Here is a 12175-nt window from a genome sequence, read left to right as displayed (position 1 = left end):
TCAACATGGACCGTCTAATTTGATTTCAAAGCAAATATGGGCCGTCATTTTCTATTCATTGGTGGTCTTTGACGGGTAAATAAACACAAATTGATGCAGTACATGTGCTGCTCAGTCAAAGGGCCCACATTTGGGCAACCAAAACCCACTTGCAGCGCGTTGTGTCCTTTCTCTCACCAAAGCGCGTCTCCATTGTCTCCATCAAAGCATCACGGACCCAGCCCATTTTATGTGGGGCCCGAGTCTTGGTCTTGGATTTGTCTTAAATTTGAGACTGAGAATAGGGCTTGGTCTTGAAATTCCAAGACCAACACCACCCATTTTAGCTCATTGGAGATGAGAAGTCTCAAATATGAGACTAAGACTCACTTATAAACCCACGATTGGAGTTGCCCTCACGATTGAAAAAGTGGCTTGATTCTCCAATGGGCATTAACTGGATTCTGTATACAGTTGATCACCAGCAATGAGTCCCTTTTTCGACTAGCAAATTCTTGTGGTGGAATCTCTTGACAGCTAAAAGACCGTTTTTAGAGGTAAAATACTCAGACACACGAACATTTGAACAATGAAGACACCGAGCACCACCTACAAGAGAATTACCATAAAAATTCCTTAGAATAATATTGAATTATTTGATACTTTGATGGCACATTTCATAAATTATATGAACAATTCAATTCCATTGAATCATAAATCATAACTGAATGGAAGGATGATGATGATGATGATGATGATGATGATGATGATGATGATGATGATGATGATGATGATGATGATGCACTGCAAAAATGACTTAGAAGCAGCCAAGCAGTTTGAGAAAGGGTGCATGTTCTTGTTAGGCGTATGTCTTAGTTATGGCAAAATGTTTCACACCAGAAACATGGAAAGAAATAAAAAAAAACGTGTATGGAGAGTTTTTGAAAGCAAAAGTAATCTTCATGACTTGTGTTTCTATCGACAGTTTCAACTGACGGTGCTACAAAAAAAAATCCTAAAATCTATTTCTAGTTTGTTTGGTCAGTATCGTATGGTCAAGTGGCATAAGTCTCTTCTAGCAAGTGAGATGTCGTGAGTTCGACTCATAATATTGTAACGCATTAGTTGTGTATTTGATCTAAAAAAAAATAAAAATCTCTTTCTAGTTCGTTTATTGAAGATACGATCATTTTGAATCCTTCTTTACTCATGATATAATTAATTGAACATCTAACATTTGTGATGTCTAACACTTCACCGTCTAGCTAAGAACCTTATATATGATCGTTATCTTTGATTCAAAAACTTTTATTTTGTGTTTCTGTAAAATTGCAAGCAAAATTTTCCATTACAACAGCACCACCCTTTTTTCTTTTTTTTATCAAATATTACAACTTCGTAAGTCAAACTCACAACTTCCCATTTATTAAAAAGAGACTATGCCGCTAGACCAAATAACATCACTTTTTTTTTTAGAAAAATAACTATATTAAATAATGCAACCCTACAACCATGGGATTTATGTGGTGGACATAAAGTTTCCACACTCCTCCCTACCCAAACAGCAATTATAGTGGACAAGAATCGAAATGGGTTCAACCGTAACCTAATCTAATCCAGAAGCTTCGATACATCCTCATAGTCAACTTCAAGAAAAACAAACCCCCCCATTACATTGACAACAAGAACAAATCGACATTTAAATAGTTTCTAGAAACGACACTATAACCATGACACACCAATGACACGACCCTGACACCAACCAACCAAATTCTAAATCCTCGTTCAAAGAGGAGGGACGACTCACACAACCTAAACCTAACCAAAACAACTAAATAAACAAAGCAAAAAACCAGTCATGAGCCCAAAAAGGCCCAAACCCACCCAACAACCCATTGATGTCAAGAGCCAAGATGTCCAAAAGCACGTCCCAGAAACATGTCGACACCTGAACGCATCACGAAGCCTCGCCTTGCCTCCGACGTCGGTCGCCGACAAAAACTCCCCCATCACGGTAGAACAACACCGCAGCGTGCCCCCTCCTATGAGATTTGAACCAAACCCAACTGTGAGGCCTAACCCAGATCAGATCAATCAGACCAGACCTGCACCATCACGTTCTCCGTCGCTCTAAAGCACCTCTAGCCCCACACCGCCGCTTCTCCCAACGACACAAACTCCATGTGGAAACAATTCATCATGCACCCAATCATGCCAGCAGATCCCAATTCGCCCTACGAAACAGCTTAACTCCCTCCTTCCGCCACCACTAACCCACACAATAAGACCACTGGATACCACATGATATCCCAAACGGCCACGTAGAATCAGACACCGAAACAGCCAAAGGCCAGCACCTGTGTTGCGGCGTAGCCAAACAAGAGAGAACAATTTTTTTTTTTTCAAAACCGTAGTTCCAAGTACGTCGCTGAAGGGTCTGTTCCTAGTCCACCACAAATAGCACCACCCCTTTTGTATTATTGTACTAAATGTCTAAATAAAGATTTTCTGTTCTAGGATATTTCATATGTGTGTCTTGGCCTTATGCCATCATGATATGTAGTTGAAATAGGACTATGTATTCCTTATCTCATTATCATATTGGTACTTTGTAATTCCCTACATAAAATTGATTCTCTATTCTCTTACTAGATCTCTTTGTCCAACTACCACCGTCGCCTGATTTTTCGGCCGCCGTCCGACATCACTGGCTGCCAATCCCTTGGCCGCCGCCTGCCGACGATTTTTGGTTTCCTCCAACTACAATTTTCGACTTCTTCAAGTGTTTAAAGTTTCGAAATGTGTGTTTTGAAACCCTAAACTTTTCCAAGTTCAATAACTCAGGGAGGATAAAATCCGTTCCTCCCTTCTCCATCTCCATTCTATGCTTGGGATTTTGTGTGTCCAGGTAAATATCCCAGAATTTTATTCACGGGTCAAGAGTGTGTTTGATCACTCTTGTTTCCTTGTTCGGGTTGTGTGTGATCAACCCCAACCTTTCTCCGGATTGTATTTGATAAATCCGAGGCCTTTTTCTGAATTGTGTTTGATCAATTCGCGGCTTTTCCGGATTGTGTGTGATCAATCCGAAGGACAAACCATTAAAAGCATCGTTTGTGACATCTATCGAGTCTCATAACAGCTTGGCTTTGTATGCAAGAGCAACGTAACATTCTGCTCATTTGAGTTTTGACGTACTTAATACCTAAGGCGAATCTTCGCTTGGTATATGTGGAACCTTTCATTGGAAAAGATTAAACCACATGTTTTGACCCCGAGGCTAACAAGCCTAGCTGCCGAGATCTCACATCTCATGCGCTTAAAGTCTTTGACGCGCCGCATCGACAAAAGCTTTCAATGGCAATCTGTGCAAAAAGTAATGACCATAATGTACTGTGGAATGCACTCATGGAGCATTTCCTTGAAACGTCCACCTAACTCAACAAGCTGAGTTATTAAGTTAAGTCAAGTAGATTGCTTACCACCTTAATTAACTACATATTGTTGATGATCTTTTGTGGCATCATGATCCATAATCTTTAGCGGATTCAATCATCATCAAGTTCTCTATGCCCTCCAAGTTGGTTTGGAATTACCAATGAGACCTGATTTTGATCATACAATTGCAAACGGGAATTGTATATACGCTAATGTTATAAACTTATTTGGGATTGTCCCCTAATGTGGGGAAAACAATATGGGTCACGGCAACGGCAGAAAACGTTGTGCTGATGTCTAGAAAAGAGGGGGAGGTGTCGCGGCCCTAATGGCGACACTCCTTATCTAGACACCAATTTGTCAAAACTACTCATGCCAGCTCATGACAATGCACCGTTGTGGATCTCCGGATCACTGGTTCAAGAGTTGTCGAGCTCTCTTTCAAATTGTGAATGCATACAAAAAGGTATGAAAAATCAATATGAGAACAATAACGTCATCCTCATGATCGTAGATTTCAAAGATTCAGATCCAACTCTAGTTACCCCTGACTTTGACGTCATCGGCTAGACATTGATTTTCATTCCAAGCTATATGTAATAAGGCATCATATCGACGTCCTTCATTTATTCGAGACCTCGATGTACACACATTAGCAATAATGAATGCCTTGAGAATTTTCAAAGTTATGAAACTATTCTCATCTTATGGTTCGTATTGATTTACAATCAAGATGTACACATACATCGTCCTTAGAAACATGGCATATTATGCCACTTTTGGTCCCTTTCTTTGAAAGTGACGCACGACACCGCATCCTCAAGGAGGATCGCCCTCGTGTTTTCGGTTAAGTCTTCTACTTTATAACAGATTTTCCATCATCAGTTGTTCAACTTGGCTCATCCAAGCTCAGTGTGATGTCATAGAATTGTCCGAAATTAAGGAGATAGTGGTTTCAAGTGTGTCTCGCACTACTGACCCTCCACGGACATGTCTGGTCATACTGACTTAGAGTTACCGAAAGCTTTTGATTTTGGATCCCCCTACACTATTAAACCAATTTCCGTCTTGCAAAAGACGTTGAAGACTTATCAAAACCGGATAATCATCATCATGATCGAATCCTCTAGGTCCTATGAGTTAGTTTATATTTATGTCAGGGAGCTTTTGCTAACTAGTCATGGAGTTTACGACCTTGGAACGACCGAAAGGACTTGGTTTTGATCATACACACGTCACTTTTGGCTAAGGCAAAAGCCTACATACCATCTGCAAGCTTCATAGCTTCGCACATGCCAATTTTACGAAAAACAGCAATCTGTCCCTTCTGGACTGTTAACTTCGTCTGAGCTTTGTAAATAGCTCCGGAAGAACCAGACGGTGAGCTTTATATCATTGGAAATCTCTACGAGTCTAGTTTTTAGAACTTTTACGGTTCATCCATATCTATTTTAACGAAGAAGTTATGGCTGTTTTAGTGCGTAAAGGTCATTTTGCGCGGAAATTTTTATGCACTCTCAAGATTACAGCTTTTTGTAGCTTCTTTCAATCCTTCTAAATGGTTCAAGTGGAACTATTTACTCGCCTATCTACCCTTTTTGTAGATATGTCTCATAGAGACAATGAGTGTCTCACAGATAGTGGAACTTCCCACAACATTCTAAGGAACCAGCAATTATCTCTGGATTTTGTGCCTTGTAAATCTTTTGTGACTACAATGATTGAATCATACCGGTTATTCAGCGACGTGGTTTAGCTTAAATCTTGATGCCTCATGACACCATAATCAATGTCACAAATGCCATCTATGCATTGAGAGGAAACCGAATCATATTGAGCTTTAAAAACATTCCTGCTAATGGTTTTAATGGTTTTCAATTGAAAACACATTGTGAGAATGAACAAGAGTTCTTTTGTGTATACCTTCTCATGTATGCAGACTGAAATGCATCTTAGAGAAGTTTATGAGTTAATCTAGTGGACTGTATGCCACTACGATTCGAGTCTCGAATCTCATGTTGTCGCCAAACATGATATTTGGGACACCGACTCATATAGGCTTTTGTTTTGACCAATTTAGGTCATACTGGAAGAGATATAATAGTCCAAATTTTGAGTAATTCTCATGGACATCCATTCGTCCGCTCAAAACGAAGACATTTAGGATCTACCTTCTCCATGAAGCATGATGGTGACGCCATGATTGTAAATGGTGGCACCCTGGGGACATTGACGTCACCCGAACATGGCTCCAACTTCTCTGAGGCTGTCCGGTCAATTTCTCAAGAATTTGAGGTGCATCGGCTTTCCCTAGATGTCTCATCGGCCCCCTGCAATGCTCATTGCTCGTTTTGAAAGCTTATTTTTTAGCTAAATTAGGAGTGAGACCCTCCTACACTAAATGACACAAAAGTAAACATTCCATTCTTACATCAAACTATGTAGATAGATACAACCAACTTACGGACACTTTTTTATGTTTTATGGTGTTGGTTGAAGTGTTAACACATTGGTCACGTGTTACACTATTATCTACTGCTTATGCTACTTATACTTCTACGTGCTCACTACCCATTCTTTAAAGAAGTTTATCGGGATATATGTTGAAGTGTCATGTACCCCATGTTCACATGTAATACGGTCTCACCGAGGCTACGACCAAGCAACTTTAGCTTGTTGCTAGAACATTATTAATGCGCACCAATCTTTCTACTGCGTCTTGGGGCAATACAATAATGCAATATTTGCATACAACTTTATTATTCATGTACGACCCACCATCATTGAATATTTTTTGTACAACAACTCATGACTGTGTACCAAGAATGACACGAAATTGCAATCCTTGAGCTCAAACAGAATTGAAACGGATCTCTAATCTTTGAGCTCGGCTAAATGTTATTTCTAGGTGCCAAATCGCAATGTCACTGCGCACAATGATGGGTCATTTGAGATGAATACGTTTAGGTTGGATATGAACCTCCACCTATAATCCACTTATGTAGAAACCTTCTTAGGCGATCTTATTCACCGCTAAATTGCAGATTGTCACTTTGATGAGACAATATTCTCGCCGTTAGGGGGAGATAAGAACACAAGTGTTCAAGTGGAACGACGTGAATTGTCGTGGTTTGTCCCCACTAAGTCTCATCTTGATCCCAAATGCTTAAAGTGTTAAAGTGACAAGATCACATGCTGCAAATATGTCTGCAAGGATTAATGTCTTATCAAGAGAACATGACGCGACCAAAAGGAGTTGGTCTTGACGCCATCACCATGGATGGTGATATATAGTGGTTAAATTGGTGTCACAAGGTTGTGTGGCTCCCTAAAATGAGGGAGGTCCATAGGTTCGATACTTTCTAGCACTAGGAAGAAAGCGAGCTTAGCACAACCTGATCCATTGATCAGTGATACTCAAATCCGTCTCATGAAGTCTGAATTGTGATTATCGTTGGGGGACGCCTCAATGTCAAATCCAATCCATATAGAGATCTCTACAAGTATTACACTAGTGTACATGAGGACGTGGGATAATGAGTCTACTATCGAACCACCCTTTGTTGATGGATATCAACTTAGTTGATTGGCCTAATGGAAAGATGCGATCCAACATTAACAAATGGATAGGTCCTTGGACAGGTGATGCCGACACCACAAGCTATACCTTTGTTAGATAGCGTAGTGAGAACAAGAGCTTAGACTCACCTTATAGCGCAAGGTCTCTCACTAACACGTACTGGGATCGACTACGATGAGATATGCTCTCGTAATGGATGTCATTGAACTCCACCACTTTGTCAGTTTGGTATTTTCCGAATAACTAAACATGCAGCCTATGAATGTGGTCATAATAACTTCTCTATGGGATCAAAGATATACATGAAGGTCTTAAACGGATTTCATTCATCTGAATCAACTGAATCAAGTGGCTCCAGACCACAAGGTTTGTTAAAGGTATTGAAACGCACATGGACTCTACTTGATATGGAAGGGATATGGTGAATATGCTTTTGCGTGTTCATTCTGGATTTACATGGAATCTTGATTGATCAAAAGATGCCAATATGTATCAACATCCGAAGTTAGAATGAAAAAGATCTTGGGAAGACACGGTCTCGATAAGGCACTCGATGACTGTATTGATGATGATTTTCCATCAATCGGCTTAGGCGCTCTATAAACTAGTGAGTTCTACATATATTCTCATGATTAGTCAAAGTCTTTACTCTAAAGAGAGATCCGTTATTTTGTCTAAAGAAAGATGATAAATATGTGTTAAGAGATGGAGTTCCCATCTAAGTACAATAAGACGCATCAATGTACTTAACACAATATGAAAGACTTGACATCTTATTCGCTCTGAAAAGTTGTAAAGCTAAGTGTAGCTATGAGCCCACGCAATGCCAATGTGATGGCAGTAACTCCTTTTTCAATACTTAATAGTATGAAAGTTTGAGGTTTATTCTATCCCTACATAAGAAAGACACATTAAAAGCGAAATCAGAATCTGCCAAGTTTCATAGGTCAAATTCCACGGGACCTATAGGAAATATCACTCACTGGAAAATGGTGAAATTGTTACTATTGGAAAGGTCTATGTGTCTATTTTCTAGGGACACCAACCATTTGATCATATCTATCATATTGAGTGAGTTATGGCCGTTTTTGTAAAGTAGGACGAATCTGTCTGAGAATCTGATTTTGGTAAGACAGTCAAATTTGACTGGACTTTGTGAACAGATCCTGATGAACCAGAATGTGTGTAATATACGGTTGGAAAGCTAAATGAGTCTAGTTTCCAAAAGCGTTTACGGTTCGTTCATAAGTATTACCTAGAGGAAGTTACGGCTGTTCTAGTGACTTAAGGTCATGCTGCGTAGAAATTTGATTTCCTGCACGAACTTATGTTTTGAGTTCACAAACGGCCTTCTCCTTAAGATCTAAGCGTAAAAGATCATGTTTGAAGACAATACGGCATGATCTAGTTAATCATTGCCCAATGCTATTTGAAGACATGTTAAAGAGCATTGACATGCGAAGTTATTGACACTTCCGTGATTAGTAAAAATCAAGAAAAGCCCTAATGTAAAGATCAGGGGGAGGTGCGAAGTTCAGGGGGAGTCTAGCACATACATACATACATGTCATTATCAAATGTGAAGGGTGCGTCGTACTTTTTTTCTCTTACGATCAAGGTTTAGTTTTTCTCCTACAGGGTTTTTGTTACTTGACAAGGTTGTTAACAAGGCGACATATCAGCACCACAGGCATACCGGCGCATGGCACAAGGGGGAGTATTCTAGGATATTTCATATGTGTGCCTTGGCCTTATGCCATCAGGATATGTAGTTGGAATATGACTATGTATTCTTTATCATTACCATATTAGTAATTTGTAATTACATATATAAAGGGCTCCTATCAATGAATAAGATGATGATTCTCTATTCTCTTACTAGATCTTTTTGTCTCTACACTTTATACTTCATCATTTTCTTATTTTTAATTGTTTTTAGAGGAAGAATGTCAGGCCTTGTATTTAGTAAAGGAGGAAAATTACATACATATGACTTACCCCGGAGGGGCCACGTAAGAATCAAGTCATGAGACTACCCTAGAGTAATTAAATATAAACATCTATCACAGTTCAAAAATAAATCAAACAAAAACAAAACGAAATAAAAGCAAAAGCAAAACTAATGCTAGCAAACTAGCATATTAGAGAATGAGAGCTCTAAGACTGCCCTACGCAGAAGGAGTGCCCCTAAAGTCCACAGTCGCAGTCGTAGAACCTACACATGAGATAGTAGAAGAAGGATTGGGCCCAGACCCAAGCCCAAAGGCCCTGGTCCAAGACTAATCTGTTTCCACCGCTGGCCTTTTCCAACCTACGACCACCGTCTGCGGCATCCATCCACCATCTGACAACCACCCATCAGCCTCCGATAGCCATCCATGAACCATCGTCGACGCCTTGAGTTCGACCAGCGTCACTACTGCAATCTTCGCCACCGAACTCAGAGGCTGAGACCACAGATCCCAATCCCCAAGTACCTCCAACGGCAAAACCCTAGCATTCCCTGAACCTAGACCGATAGTGTCACCATGAAAGCCACCTCCCCAAGATTTGAAAAAGTCTTGCAGCCAATAGATCCACGCCTACCACTGAGATGTCCATGGAATAGAGAAGATCCCGGCGTCGAGATCATGGCTCCGCCACCATCACCAGCCTTGAGCCCCTACACACCACTAGAGGAGACACCATGCCACCACCAACCATTGTTACCAATGTCCAATGGGACGAACACAACCACCAGAAGACAAAAGCCTCCCAAAGCGAGAAGATGCCAATGTTTACTGCTAGTACCACTACCATTCAAATCTAGAAAGGAGAGCAAACCTCCCGTCTAGATCCACCAAACCAAGCCGGCGCCATCAAACCCTAAGGGAGAGACCAGAGAGACCATCTTTTAATTAGGAATCAACTTTTATATGGCTCTTCTTATTTTTAGTTAAATTTAAATTTAACATTATGAAAAGTTTAAAACATGTAGGTCCGACCGTACGAAACTGTGAGTAGGGGTGGCAATTTGGACCTTGGCGATACCAACCAACCATGTACCAACCGTACCAAACAAATTGGTATGCCAAGTAGTTGGAAACCGAGTTTCCGATACAGTAGTACCGTACCAAGTTTTAGAAGTTGGTTGGTACGTGGTACAGATTTTCCCAAAATACAGTATACCATGTACCAATCGAGTTATATTAAAAAAAAATAAAAAATTAAAACTATTAATCTAAGCCGTTGATCTATGGATCTAACCCTAATCCTTAGTTAGTTAGTTGAGTTAGTTCAGAATAGAGTCAATAGACTCACAGTCACTCTCGGCCTCTCTCGCCTCATCTCTCGACTTAGCAGCACCCCCGCGGCTCCGCCACCTCGACTTCGCAACACCTCCTTGGCTCCGCCACCTCGACTCAGCTTCTAGCCACCTCGCCTCTCTCGTCGTCAACTCAGCAGCACCTCGGCCACCTCGACTCGACAGCGCCAAGGGCAGCGCCTCTACTCTCCGACGAAGGGCAGCGCTGGGCAGCTCCTCGACTTTCCGATGAAGGGCAGTGCTGGGCAGCGCCTCGACTCTCCGACGAAGGGCAGCGCTGGGCAGTGCCTCGACTCTCCGACGAAGGGCAGCGCCACAACTCGCCGTTGACTTCGCAGCACCAAGCCTCGAATCTCCATATGTATCTATCAATCTATTATCTATCAATCTATGTGTTATGATTGTTATCTATCAATCTATGTGTTGATTGTGTTCTATGCTCTGTGTTCTCACATTATGTGTTGATTGATGATACAGCATTTGCCTGTTGTTGAATTTGTTAACCGTCAATGCAGCACAGTCTGTTAGTTGATGAACCTTTTTACTTGCTAAAAACCCAAAACAAATACAATGTGTTCTTTCAATACTTACCGACTCACTGCCCTGTATTAGTAGTGCTTGATTACATGGTTGTGGTGGGACTGTATTAGTCTATGAGACTCAAGCTTATGTTTATGCCATTAACGTGAAAGTGAATGCTGCAAGATTCATGATGACTGTGTTGGCAATACAGGTATACTGCCTTTCATCATTTAGTGAACATTTTGATGGTGATTTGGATTTGAGATATGATTTGTTGTGTTTCGCTTATGTGCTTGTTTCAATTATTCTGTATTGGCTTTAGAGTTATGATTTCATTAGTTAGATGAATAGAAGGTAGATTATGAAATGCCGATAGCTTGGAAGAAAGAATGGACCTTTTGATAGTTAGAGAGTAGGAGTGAATTGGGTAGCAATGTTGATTTCTGTTCAAGTTAAAGAGAATGAGATAGAAGAAGAAGAGGGTAGGGTTTGAATGAGGAGATATATAAAGAGATAGAGTAATGTTCTTCTCTGATTACTGAAAATGGTGGTGGAAGACTGCATTAAATAGTCTCTCTTGCATTAAGTTGTTGGTTTGGTTTTTCTTCTTCTATAATGAGTATAATCAATGATGTTGAGCTATCTATAATTTGTTTATGCATTTGAAATTATATGATGTGTGAAACTTTGAAAAATAGTTTGATAATTGATAGAAGTTTGGTATAGGCCTAAAAAAAGGATTTAAATGAGCTGGGCCTTTCAGTTTGTTGGGCCTCAATCTAAACTTGGTAGAGGCCCAATACCAACCGAGTACCAACCGTACCAACTAAGTTGGTATACCAACTTTGACGGTTGGTTTTGGTACAAGATTTTGCCTACCAATCTTAAGTTGGTTGGTACATGGTATTAAAAAATAGAGTTGGTATACCTACCGATGCCAGCCCTAACTGTGAGCATATATTGTGTGTTAATTCAATTCAGCACCAGCTTTCAAGGAACACCCCATTCAATTTTGAATTTAGTGTCAGCAACCAAACCTAGCTAACCTTCCTTATTGCCTGCCCAGTTCTTCTTCTACAATTTTCTTCGCCTTATTACATATCTACGTGAAGAAGCAGACAAATTCGAATTTGTCCGAGCAGTGTAAACCTAGGATTCCTTCCAGGATGTGTAGAACCCTAATTAACCCTAAATATATATATATACACACAGAAAGGATAGAGAGCGGACGTCCGCACTCTGGCTTAAAGTGCGGACTTCGTCCATTCTCTGCCGTCTCACGCCGGCGACGGCTTCTCTCCTTCCCGGACGACAGCACAGGCTTCCAGGACGGTTTCTCTCCTTCCAGGACT

This window comes from Fragaria vesca, linkage group LG6 (genome assembly GCF_000184155.1).
Source record: "Fragaria vesca subsp. vesca linkage group LG6, FraVesHawaii_1.0, whole genome shotgun sequence".
Taxonomy (NCBI): Eukaryota; Viridiplantae; Streptophyta; class Magnoliopsida; order Rosales; family Rosaceae; genus Fragaria; species Fragaria vesca.
The sequence above is the reverse complement of the archived record's forward strand: the minus strand, read 5'-3'. Positions refer to the sequence as shown.